The sequence below is a fragment of the Agelaius tricolor genome, unplaced genomic scaffold (genome assembly GCF_023055355.1).
Source record: "Agelaius tricolor isolate 1412-34295 unplaced genomic scaffold, bAgeTri1.0.p SCAF_18, whole genome shotgun sequence".
Taxonomy (NCBI): domain Eukaryota; kingdom Metazoa; phylum Chordata; class Aves; order Passeriformes; family Icteridae; genus Agelaius; species Agelaius tricolor.
This window is the reverse complement of record NW_027269278.1, coordinates 13,064,877-13,078,721: the sequence shown is the minus strand read 5'-3', so window position 1 is coordinate 13,078,721 and position 13,845 is coordinate 13,064,877.

Genomic DNA, 13,845 nt, shown 5'->3' with positions numbered 1-13,845 from the left:
TTGGTTTCTGTGACGACAAGGGGGAGAAATGCTGCTTCCTCCAGGCTTCTGCAGTACCCTGTGACTTGCCCAGAGGGGACAGGGCTTTGTCAGGAAAAGCCAGCCCTGCAGGCTGGGCTGGCAGCTCACAGCTCACCCTGCAAGTGCAGCAAGGTCCCTTCTCAGCCTCTCAAAGTGCCACACCAGGGCCAGGCTTGGGGAAGGACACAGAGGCTCTAAAGCCTCCTTAGGCTGTTCAGTCCCTGTCCTGTTTCTTGAAGTCCAACAAGACCCAGGGAGTCTGGAGATGGAGCACAAACACACACAAATCTGCACTCCATAAGGTGTTCCGACTGCAAAAATCCATTCCAATACATTTTGGTTGGTTGGTTTTTTTGGTCAGTCTGTGTTGAGCTAAAGATTACTTACAACATACCTATACTTACTTCCACTTTGGAAAAAACTGACTTTGACCTGATTTTTTTTTCCATTTGTTTCTATTCCATTTCAACATCCTGGAAAATTTTACCAGAGAAATAAAAAAAAAAAAAAATTGAAAATAACCAAGCTCACAAAACAGCTTTATCTCCTCTGGCCTATCAGATCAAACCAATGAGAGGATCCCTTCCTGTGTAAACCTGATGTTCCCAGTGGCCTTTTTTATGCCAGTTCTGTGCATAGCTCTGAATTATTTTCAGCAAAAGTGGTTATTACAGGCACCTTTAGGCAGCACTTTGTGACCACAGCCTTGCTCCATTAAGGCCAATGCCACCCAGCAGGACAGAAATGCATCTGAACGTTCTCAGCACCCCCAGCTGACTTCATGGAGTGATTCTGCTGGGCTGCAGCAGCCAGAAAGCCAGCTGGAATTATTTTGTTTTCTAGAACACTTCCAATATCCTGATTGATCTCACCCAATATCAGCCCAACACCTTCCAAGTGTCCGGCACTATTCAACAGCTGTGATCACTGAGTCAAAAATTAATTCAGGGCAACATTAGCAGAGGAAAAAAAGATAAATACACTTCTCTGGGAAGCTCAGAGAGGGAAGGCAAAGAGGGAGACACTTGGTATTGCTGGAATCCAGACCAGAATCTTTGTCACAGAAAACCAAGTGAAATATTTCAGTGGGGGTCGTTGTTTTGTCTCCTTTTCAGCCCTTTCTCAGAGCAAAGCTTTAAATTTGAGTTCACACTTGGACTTACAAATCAGTTTCATTTTCTCAAGTACCAAAAGCCTAACTTTGGGTGAGATCATTGTCATCTTTGCTAAGCAGGATCATCAGGCCCCCAAACGGATTTAGGATCTTCAGTTAATCTGCCTGGCAAGTTGGAAATCAATCTGCCATCTGGTACCCAAATATATCTAGAGAATAAAAAAACCTTTGGCTATGAGCAAAGAGAGAAACCATAGGTCTGTAACCCTTCCCTTCCCTCCTCCTTTCATACATGTAGATACATGGATACATGTAGAATATTTGGGGGTTTTATACTTTCATAGTGTTTTGGTGGACTGGAAAGAGTAGGAGTCATATGTCACTTTAATAAGCAGAACCAAATGAAATAATTTTCAAGAGTTCAAGCTAAAAAAAAAAAATAATTTTTTTTATTACTTCTATGACAATGTTCAACACTCATGATTTTTTTCTGTTTTTTGTGGTTTTTACCAACTTATTTAAGAAAAGGCATTTTAGGCTGTCTTATATCCAGGTTATAGTTCTGTTTGGACAGTTCTGAGCATGCTGGTGATTATTAACAACTTCTAGATTTAGGCAATTAAGGATCTAACTGGAATGACCAATCCATCCAGGATCCCTGCAGGGCTTAATGGGAAAAGAGTCAAATTCCTTCAGATGCCAGTTCACTGAAAGCACCTAACCTTTGTAACTTTATTTCTCTCAGACAACTTTTTTTGTCTGCTAACTCCTTTGAAGGCCAGGCTTCCACACCTTCCCAAAATTCCAACCTCTGGCACCGGAAGGATTAGATAAATTCTTGCACATTCATTGGGAAATAACCATTCAATACCAGAGGCATGCAGCAAAAATACTCCTGCTGCACACATTACTCTGATTTCCAGAGCACACATTTAAATATAAACCAGCATTTCTGAAGTAACATTGTGGGTGCTGTCCCCAAGATATTCTTCCCATCAATAAGAAGATGTGATCATAAATGAAATGAAGTGTGCTCCATGGCAACCATAATGAACATCACTTCAAATGCTGCCAAAATGGCAACATCACAAATTTCAGATTGCAATAGGTTGTCTGTTAATTAAAGAGCAAGGGCCAGTTTCAAGGAGGATCTACCAAGATTTTTAAAATATGCCAGGGATAATGTATTTCATGCATTGCTAATTACGTAGGCATTTTCTAAAACAAGCCAGAATTAATTATGCATCAGATCCACCCCCAGCATAAGGGAATAATTGAGTTTCTTACAAAGTTATGGCTCAGTAAGAGGCACTGTATGGGCTGCACACCCTGTGCTGTGTCACACACCGTGGTGGAAATGGGCTGCCAGGCTGCACTTGCCTCAATGCAAAGGCTGCTGCCAATTAACACTGCTAATACACGTTAATTTAAGATTTCCCTTTTCCAACTAATTGATATCTGATTAAACACAGAATAAGTTTTTTTAAGTGTTCATTAAGTAGCTGAAATTTCCTCACAAGTTTCATGTTTTATATGAGGCCACAATCACGGAATACGTAGCTCATGTAATTTCCAAATCATTAGAGAGTAATTGGACTTATCAGTTACATGCTAATTAAACTTCCACTGAATGCTTTTTCTGCAATCAGTTGACATCAGATAGATGCACGGTACCCATCTCATTATGGCAAAATGGAATTGCTGAGGCACTTAAAGAGGAGCATGGCACAGAGCAGCAAAGTCTGTTCTGCTCTGCGATGGGAGCAGCACCTGCAGCTCTCAGAGCTACAGCAGTCCCAAAACTCCAGCAGAGGAAACAGACACTGGACAGGCTTCAAAATGTTTCCCAAAGCGTGGGTTAACACAGGCGTTTCACCTGTCCTGTCTGATCTGCCATTATCACCCAAAATTCTGCCATTGCCACCAAAAATGAGCTTGGCTGGGTTTGTCCCTACTTCAGTGCATCCCCAACCCACCAAAGCTCAGAGTGTCCCCAGAACATCAGCTGCACTCACTGACAGATTGTGCCTCTCTCAGAACATGCAGCAATCTATTTTTGGAGACCTGCTACACTGGCTGCTGCTCTGGATGCTGCTCCTGCCTTGCAATACTTAAGAACTTGTGATTTCCATGGGAAATAAATGATCCACGAGGAAAAGAAGTAAGAGAAGAAGCTTTCATACACCCAAAATTCAGATGTGCTTTCCTCACCTGGTGAAATGAGTTCATCACCACTATGATAATGACAGAAAGATTTGGTGACATTACATGATGAGGAAGAAATCAGACTTACACCTACTATGAGATTCAGGGGCTTTTGATGGAATATCATGATTGGGTTGAGGGAATTTGGGGAACACAATGTGATGACAATTGTAACTCTTCCTAGTAATTAATAAAAAGGAGATAAAAAATATGATAAAACATCAGGTGCTTCAATATTTTTTTCACTCTTTCTATCTGCCAGAACTTCCTTTATAGGACTGTGCTTAGTATCTCTTCTCTCTGCTGGATTTGGCTTTGGTTGGAAAATTCAAATGAATTGTCTTTCAGGGAAAGGGAGAGAAAAGAAAAAGAAATATAAGCAAGTTTCCCTTTTGGTGCTCCCAGGGAGCTGGGCCTTCATTCCTGCCTCAAATAAGAGAAAACCTGCTGAGCTGCACGGGAGATTGTCCCAAATGTAAATTGTGGGGTTGAATTTTCCAGCAGATGCGAGGGGCTGCAGTCCCAGGCACAGCTGGGAGGAATTCTGCTGCTCCTGAGCCCACTTATCCTCACTCCTCCTCCTCCTCCTCACCCTGCAGCTCCTGAGCCCAGCCTGGGAGTGCACCCAGGGCTCATCTCCTGCTCCTCCCTGCAGGAGCCCGCACCAAAACAAGCAGCTAGAACCCAGGGAAACACACATATTTCAAACCCACGGGGACCAAGCCAGCTCCCAGAGAGGTTCTCTTTGGCTGGTTTTTTATTTGTTTTTGTTTAGTTTTAAAAGAGCACAGATTTCTACAAGTGAGTACTGTGTAGATACTAATTTCTCCAGCTGATATTCCTGTAGTGCTCATTTACAAGCATTTTCCAAGTTGTAAGCCAAGCATGAGTGTTTTATTTTTTTAATGAAAGCCTGAGAATTAGTAGGAAGACCTAGAAGAGGTGTCATAGTCAATTACTAATGTGAGGTTCTAAAAGTGCAATTAAGCATGGATGAGTATTTGCACTAATTGCAAACAGGTCACCTTAGACCAGTTAACCTGTCTGCTTGAGAGAAAGGGAATGGTAATGACCTATGTGAGAAAATAATTTAAAAAATAGTTTCTTCCACTGAAAAAAAAAAAGAGAAAAATAATTCCAAACCATGCCCGCAATTATCATCAACTTCCAGCACAAGGAAGATAATAATTTGCCTGTAAGCTAAAAATCCAAGAGCTTTATGTTTCTTATGAATGCTGCAATACTAACTGTAGAGCTTTTCAATGCTGTAAGAGTGACTACCCTACTTTACTCTGGCTTTAAGGCAATTCTCCAGACTCCCTGCCTCCAGAACAGCATATCTAAATTTTCTCAAGTCAGCAATTGCCCAGGGTGGGGGCATTTCTTAGAAATAAACAAGTAGGGACCCACCTGGATTTTGGTGCTGCTTTGCATCTCAGTGGCCTTTGGATGTTGTTGAGTTGAGCAGTTCCTGTTCCCAGCCTGGGAGGTGACTAAAACTCCTCATCTTCAAGTGCTGGAGCAAATCAGGTGCAAATCTGCTGCCCTCCTTCCCCTTTCCTCCCAGCACTGGCTGCAGAACCAGGGCTGTGGAAATTGAGGGAGTCCCTGAGTTGTAATTGCATGAGGCATTTAAAATTAACATTCATCTCCCTGACAGGCACATCCCCACACCTGGAACAATTTTCCATTTGTTTATATTTTCAAGTGGAAAGCAGGATCAGAGCTGACATGCACCTTGTTGCATGATTACCACTGATTTGGGTGGCAAATCCACAAACAGCTACAAACCCTGAATAGAATCATGTATCACTATTATTACACGTGTTGGATTTTTTTTTTCATTGCAAGTTATTTCCTTTATGGCACGCTGATTTTATTTCTGTATTGAATTCCATTTAATTGTCCCTTGTTTTAATCTTGCAGGAGCTTTTAAATCACTGAGGAACTCCAGGAATGTCATCTGCTTACAGGTAGTGTATGCAATAAGATGTATTGCTGCTATTATTGCCATTATTAGGGGTGTATGTTGTGGTGGGAGTGTCATTTGATGTGTCTTATGGGAACAAAAAAGCAAAATGAAACCAATCCTTCTCCCTGTCTGGCACTTTGCCATTTCACTGTTTCGTTTTTGGTATAACTTTTCATTCTTTTCAATAATTGATTGTTTTTATTTGGAGGAGGGGAAGATGACATCCTGAGTAGCACCGTTAGCTTGGAGGCTTTGATCAGAAGGAATGTGACTCACTTCAAGCCAGCTGGGAACTGGCTAAGTGGGAAGTGGCAAATATTTTAATTTTGAGCTGTCTAAATCAGTATTTCCTTGGCCTTCTCTTCATGTGCAGCAGCCTTACTTCCTCAGGCAACCTTTTGCACTCTTGTATTTTGCAATTAAACACAACTGCAATTGCTTTTATCATATGAGCACGGGGGAATTTAGCAGCATCCCGTACAGAGAAGGTTGACTGGCATTTTTCCTAACAAAATTTCATTTTCAATTGTCAAACAACAGTTGGGACATGAATTCTCTCCTGCAGTTCAGCTTTATGATAAAGCTTCATCTCAGGTTGTTTACCATTTCCAGAAGTTAAAAACAGGTAAAATACACTGTTGCAGTAGAGGTAAAAAAACCCCATAGAACCATTTAATTGAATTTTTTTTCTCTTCTTTCCTCCTGAGGGCCATTTTGTTGCTCTCTGTGAATAACAGGATACAACACGAATATACATCTTAAATCCACCACTGCTTTATACAATTGCATGCTGTTTCCACTGTTACTTAATAAATTTTCCTTTCTAATATAAACTGCCCTGCATTCACCTCACTCCATTTTCACTTGCTACCATGTGACTCAGAAATCTAGTTTTGCTAGAATTTTCTACCATGAATGAGTTTATAGGTTTCTAGCATGAATTTGGGATGAATGTATGTAATTTTCAGCTTTTTAAGGTAGTTGATGTGTGTGGCATTTACCTTCTCTGAACAGAGAGACATAATTCTCTCTCTCAGGGCTTTTTCCTAAAGAAGCACAGAGAGAAAAAGAGAAAAACAATTCTTATCTCTACTTGCTGTGCCTGTTGTTTTACACATGTTGAATGTGTTAGGATGATTGTTTACCTGAAGTGATTTGGCAATTAGATTCTGCTGAGGATTGTTTTGTTTCCTTGGCCAATTGGAAAAAGCTGTGTCCTGGCAGACAGTCATGAGTTTTCTTTAGTATTCTTTGTAGTATAGTACGTATCTTTAATTTAGTATCATAAAGCAATTGTTCAGCATTCCGAATCAATGGAGTCAGATGCCAATCATTCCCTGAGTCAGGGGGCCCTGATTTTACAATAGACATGGGCACAAGAAACAGCACTGGAATCCCATTCCAGTCCATAAGGGCCACTTCTCTCTGCTCCTACTGATGTGCCTCCCATGACAATTACAAGTTATTCCCTTTATCCTTCACTACACAGTGCTTAAAGCTGGCAACATCATCACAGGATTTAAATTAGAGCTTGTTGCAAATGTTTCACCTCCAAACGAGCTCAGCTTTTAATAAATTATCTTGAGCCTAGGAGAGGTTCCATCATGATTCACTCTGCAACATCTTGAGTGCTGGGCTATGCCAGCAGAAATAATTTCAACAAGGCTCTCTGTTAAGGTGCAGCATACGTGATTAAAGGAGCTGCAGCTTTGAACAAATGGTTCAACACGTTGGTGTCAAAAGGAAGCATTTTCCCCCCTCGACTGGCTTGGCAGCTGTTGGGCTTGATTATGAGGAGCAAAACACAGAAGTGTGCAGAGAGGTGCACAGCAGATGAAAGGCTCCAAAACAAGGCAGAGCAACAGCTTCGCTTTGCTGGTAACAGAACAGAGACAGGAAAAGAGCATCCATGGAGAGCTGTGATTCAGGGAGAGCACTATTAAAAAAAAAAAAAACAAAAAAAAAAACCCATAAAACCCCAAAAAGTAAAAAAAAAAAAGACAAACAAAATGAAAAACAAACTAAAACCCCCGATACTAATAGTAAATACTAACACTAAATTAAAATGCTAGCATTTCACACAGTATAAGAACTGCCTCCAAAAATAAGGGAATTGCCAAAATACATAAAGTGATTTGTGCCTGTTTTCTCCCACAAGCCCGTGAGAACATTTTAAAAGAAATTGTGTCTTGAGCTGGGAAAGCAGCAGCTCTGTTTCTCAGCTTAAAATGAAAATTAAGAATTTGGCTATTGTTATTTAATGCTTAAGGACTGATTTCCTGATGCTTAATATGCATTCAGAGGCTTAATTCCCACGAAATCAAACTGCCAAAGTTCATCTCAGAGTGTCTTCTTAACTTTAACTTTTGGAAATGCAAAAAAGCCCCACTTTTGGAAATGTAGGGGTAGACACGACACTCCTGGATTGCCTAGAAAAAACAGGCTTGTTCTTATAAGTGAGGCTCATCAGAAGGCTTAAAGAGTTAAGCAAGAGAGGAGGACCTGGAATTATTTAGGATGTGTAATAATGATAAAGGCAAGCATTGCCTTGGTGCCTGCTCCCCAGCAGCTGGAGAAGGAGCCAAGGGGGTCTGGAGGACCCTGGAAATCCTCCCTGGGATGGAGTCACACATGGAGCAATTATGAGGCAGGATGGGAGAGCCTTCCTCCAAATCATTCATCCCAGACAAGGCAAAAACGCCCACAGAGACCTCCACAGCCTGGAAATTGCCTTTAGAAATAAAATCTCCTCTCCCCTTACAGATATGGGTGCTGAGGTCACACCTGGGTATTTCAGCTCCAGCAGGAATTGGGGTGCTGTGGTCTGGGGCAGCTGCCAAACACACTTGGAGCCATCTCCACCAGGCCCCTCATTAACATGAACTGGACACATAATTTAACAAAAAAGGCCTTCCTTGAGCAGCACCTCACAGCATTTCTCTGAGGTTAGTGGGATACTGTAAAACCAACAACCAGCAGTTTCTCAGCTGAAATCCTTCCCACACATGTAAGGAAAAGTGAAATCATTGGTCATGCAGGGCACAAGGGCAAAGAGCAAACCAGGGAGGCTTCTGCTGCCCAGGGTAAGATGAATAATAAGATAAGGGTGATGTTAAGTGCTGTGTTTATTTTTTATTTTCCCACTGCGAGCAATGCTTGCCTGTGAAGAATTGTCTTTAAATAAAGCACCTTTCAAACAAGCTCATTACAAAACCATCTGAGCACTCCTGATAGTCAAGTTGGTGTGTGAGACAATGGCAAATTATTCATCATGAATAAATTACCAGATGAACACACTCACCCTTTTTTTTGAGTTGTATTACTGGAGCCCTTGAGGCTGGGGGTGGAACAAGGGCCTCAGCAGAGGACTGGATAAAAACTGGGCAGTGAAAGGTAACAAATCCCCAGCCCCACTAAACCTATTGATTAAATTTTACAAGACAAAGAAACACATCAGGAAGGAAACTATCCAATAAGGAATACTTTTTGTTAAATCAGTGACTAAATCAAAACTAAATTCAGGTCTCCTGGAAACTCCTAGACTGATAGTTCATGTTTGGAGCAAATTAGGGATGGTAAAAAGGGGAGGTGAGTGAAGAATATATAGATGATTTTGCTAGTGTTTGAGGACTACTGGTGAAGAAAAAATCAGGTCACAGCTAGATTATACTGACTATCTCATTCCTACCCTCCAGATTTTCTGCAAATTCCAGCAGGGCGTTGCTCAGAGGAAGGGTTAAGATTTTTCTGTTGCCTTCTTTTTACTGAAATGGTCTAAATAAAAGAAAGAAGAAAAGCAAAAAGGGTGCAACCAGTGGATAACAAAGGAATAGCTGCTGACAGCATAAGGAAAATTATGATACACATTATGGCCTTCAGTAGAGACAAAAATGCAGTAGGAGGGAAGATGTGAACAGCAGCAAATAAACCAGGCTTCTGCACAGGCCCCAAATCTGGCTTTCAAGCAATTCTTCCATATCCTATTCACAGCATTTGGCTTGCTGGCTCTGAGTTCTTCTGTTTCTATTTGTTTTCATTAAAAAAGCAATTAGTCAAATCTGAGTTAATGAAGCTTGCTTAGTCATCCAAGGTCTGTAAAACTTTGCCAGAAGTCAGCATCTTTGCAACCCTTGAAAATGAGGGAGTCTGGCATGGCAGGCTCTGCTGACTGGCCTCTTCCATCATCTGAAATCCCATTTATCAGTTCATTTCAGGCATCTTTTGAAAAGCTGGAGAGATGAAGAGGGAAGACTTTGTCCTGTCAGGGTAGTTCATATCAGTTCCTTTAGACTAAAGATTGAGAGACTTAATCGTCTCAAGTAGAGATGACAGTGAAATATCAGACTCTTGAGTCAGCAATGATCAAGGGGGATGGATTTAGAGGATGTCTGAGAAGTGCTCTGTGCTCTCTGTATGGCAATTTGGAATCAGGGTTAAGTCCACAGGGATTTATCACACATCTGGGACAAAAACTGAAAGTGCTGCTCTGATCAAGAGGAGTTTGATGGCCTTCAACTCTTTCAGGGTTAAGGAAAAAAAAACCTTTTCCTCCTCAAAGCTCCAATTGCAGACTGAGAGATGCTGGGGATGGCAGCAAAGGGAAAAGGCAAATGTGGTGTCCTGCATGCAGCAGCTCTTGGCAGTTTTCAGCATGGAAAGGGATCTCCCAGGCAGGGAAGGAAACCCACACCTATTAGACTTCACAGACATGCAGCAATTAGTGTGCCAGCAAAGCTTAATTTCTTTGAGAGAGTTATAAAAGCAGCACAGAAGAACCTTTTAACACACACACACTCTCAGCTAAAGCAGAACCTTCAGTATGCCTTGACATCCAAGCCAAAGTCAGCATTAAATGTTTTACCTCAGATTTTCATTCATATTATTTAAAAATAATCATAAAATCCCAAACCAATTTTCTTGGAGGAAAATGGAGAATTAATTCCTCCAACCTCTATGAGTCTGTCTTCTCTCAGATGCTGGTGACACAAACTCTTGGTATTTCATGTGGCACTTGTGATTGAACAATCAGTTCCCACAGTGAAAGGCATGGGCTTCTACAGGGAATTAGGAACTGATGTCTCAGAGGGAAGGCAATGGCAGATTCCTATTTTTAGTGCATTATTCACAGAGATGTGCAACCAAGACTTGTACTACAGGGTTCCAAGCTTGCAGGCTCTCTCCTGGGGAGACAGTCTGACCTAGAGCTGCTGCAATGCCACCTCTTCCTTTCCTCTCCACTCCCTGCTCCCTCCCTGTCTCCATCTGTTTTGAGGCCATATAATTAACCACCTTTTGTAGTTTCTGCTCTTGCATAAATCCTTTTAAAACTGAAATGCATCTTAGGAAATCAATTAGCTGAAGTAAATTAATGTTGTGGCCTTACATCTACCTTCTGCATTTACTCCTACCTTCCCCACCTTCCCCCTAGCTTCTCATGGGGCCAGTCTCTCACTCCTGCTGTGCCATCAGTGATCTCCTGAAACAAGAAATCCTCTACCCAGGCCAGGATGGTGTTGGATGTAGTCAAGGATTCAAATCCTTTTCAATTCTGTGAGAAGGAGAACCTTCCTACTTTGGGGACCTAAATAGATTTGAGGTCCATCCTCAGTGTCCAGCAGTTCAAATCAAATACTCCCAGGTGAGAAGTTTACCCAGTCTAGGGCCAGATTCCAAACCAGTACCAAGTATTAAATGAACAAAAAAACCATTTTATTTTCTAGTTCTGGGATGTTTTTCTTCCACCTCAAGGAATAGTTAAGTACTTTGCGTTCTATGTCCTAAGGGCCAGTAAATTTGAACAAAAATAAAGTTCTTCTTTCCTTCTGGCTTGTTCTTTATGACACAGAGAGCTGAAGCAGCTCCCTTCTAGGATTCTCTCTCCCTGGCTGGGATCATCTGTGCCCCACCTAAGGAGGGAAGGTTTTGGTGTAAAAACATGCCTCTTACCTCTTCTGTTAAACAGAGGCATGGTGATTGCAGCTTAATCAGCTGTAAGTTGTTACATATATTAACTAATACCTGTAATGAAAAGAAAATCAATGTACAATCTGCATTTTCAAGAAAAACAAGAGTCAGTGTCAGCCCTGTGGTGATTCACATTAAAGGTTTCTTCTTCATCTTCCTTTTTCTTATTTTTTTCTTCTTTTTCACCTTTTTTGTTTCAGGGGAAAAGAAAACCAAACAAGCAGAAGCTTCCAGCTTTACACAAATATTAGGAACTGCTCTTCCCACAGTAGGAAATGCACTGGTTGTATGTCATTTGTATGGGCTGGCCATGCACAGATGGGTCAGGGCAGGCTGAATTTAAGCTGATTTCACACACAAGGGGATATTTGCTGCAGAGGACTATAGCTCCTCATCCACTGGCTTTACACAGCAAGTGCCTCTTGCCAGCACATTTCCGACAAGTCTTTACTGCATGAGCCATTCCTAGAAGCCCAGGGCATTTCTTACAGAAGCTGTTCTCTAAAACCTGCAAAGGCCCAGGGATGATGAGGTATTACAGCCATTGTAAGGGACCTGGGGAAAACACAAATCAAGCCTTTCTCCAGTCCCCAGATACATATAACCATAAAACTGAGAAAACATTGTCAAACGTTACCCCGCCAACCATGAACACAAAGTTTAAAAAGTTGGGATTTTTCTCAAGTCAGCTCCTTTAGATTCACTACTTCTGACTTTTATTAATTTGTTATCCTGCAGCAGCTGGAAACATCATCATTAATGCATTTTCTGGGGCAGCAGCTCCAGAAATAATGAACTGGGCAAAGCTGAGATCCAGTGGAGAGGAGAAGGAGAGAGGGTCATCCTGCTCAGCCCCCTCAGAGGCTGCAATCACAGCAGCAGCACCAAACTGCTTCTCCAGCTGCAGGTTTTTGCAGATCTTCTCAGAGCTTTGGGGAATGAAATGTGTTTTCTGAGAATTCACAATGAAATTGTGCAAAGGAGGGATCTTGTTACCCTGTCACCTGGTATCAGCCCAGGTTTGAAGTCAGAGCACTTCTCTTCTGCCTCCAGAACAACAGAATTTTTCTGCTGCATCTTACATTTAAAATGCCCTCCCTAATCACAGCTTCTCATAAGTGTTAAACCTCCAAAATGCACACACAGTGCAATTGAAAACTGCCAAGCCAACAGTGCTCAAAATTCTGATACAAGCAGAGTGTGGAGCTAATACCAGATAACTTCTGACCTCCCATTGAGCCTCAGCAAACAGCTGAAAGAAATGCAGATGAGCACATTCCTGGCTTTTCCCTATCTCACAGGACACTCCAGCCCACCCCACCCTCTCCCAACCCCAAAAAAGCACAGATGGGAGGGAAGCCAGAGCAGGCTCCCAGACTCCAGCCTGAGAAGAGCAAGAGGAGCTGGCAGCAGAGCTGGTGATGCTGCCCTGGTGGATTCAATCTGGTCCCAGGATTGGGACTTCTGTTAAAAAAAAAAACCTCAAAACCAGAGTTTGCAGCAAAGGTGCTTTGAGAAAGAAAATGTTTTTATTTTCTAGGACCTGGTTCCAGAACAGTTTTAGTTGTTCTGTGCAATTAAAATCATTGCTGAACATACCACGGAATGCAGATAAATGATAGAGGTTTGTTCACCAGGATGAAAGACTTTCTGGCATTAAGTGACATTATACTAAAAATAAAATCTTTAACCCCTATTTTCTCAGTGCATTACCTTTGATTATTGTATTTTAACTTCTGAACTACAAGTGTGAATGAATTACCATCCCAGCACAGTGCCAGGCTCTAATCCAGATGCAATAACTCAGGCACAAGCTCATCTGGGCTTTTCCTTCAGAGTTTTCCACTCTGAGCTGTGCAGGGGTCTGCCTGAAGCCCTGAAAGTAACTCAAAATCCTGCCTGCACACAGGGTTTGTTACGATTTTATCATATATTTAATTTCTTTCATCATATATTTATTTTTTGTTTTATATTTTTATTTTTATCTCTTCACTGTTCATGTCAAAAGTCCTTAAGTTCTCTCTTGGTTTTGAGATTTGTGATAAGGATTTTCAAATATCAAAAAGGCTCAGAAATGTAAAGACACTTCTAGAAATTTTGGCAGGCGCATGAAATCTGAGAAAGAAAATTAGAATTTTATACTTACTTTTTCCTTTTCCTCCTCTTTACTGGAGAAGGAAGAAAGGGGATAAAGGAAAAAGATTTTTTTATTTTTTGAGCTTCCTTTCAGGTAGCCAATGCAAGCATTTGCAGGGAAATTGAAAAATTCACTTTAAACAGTTTGCTACAGCAATGCTTTGCCTCCCTCCTTTTCCATCAAGTCAGGAGTCTGGAAATGCAAGCACATAAAATGCTTTAGTGAAGCTTTAAGAAGGGAGAAGGGGTCTTGTGGTGAGAAACAAACAGTTTATGAAGCTGTTTGAAGTGTCAATGGAAAGCAATGCTGCCTGTGCAGGGCAGAGAAGGCTTTGGAGTGCCTGCATTGGCAAGAGCCTGGCGTGGAAAACAGCTGAGTTTCCATGGGCAGAGAGGAGATAAAGCACAGGGACACTCAGCCACTGGAGAGAGC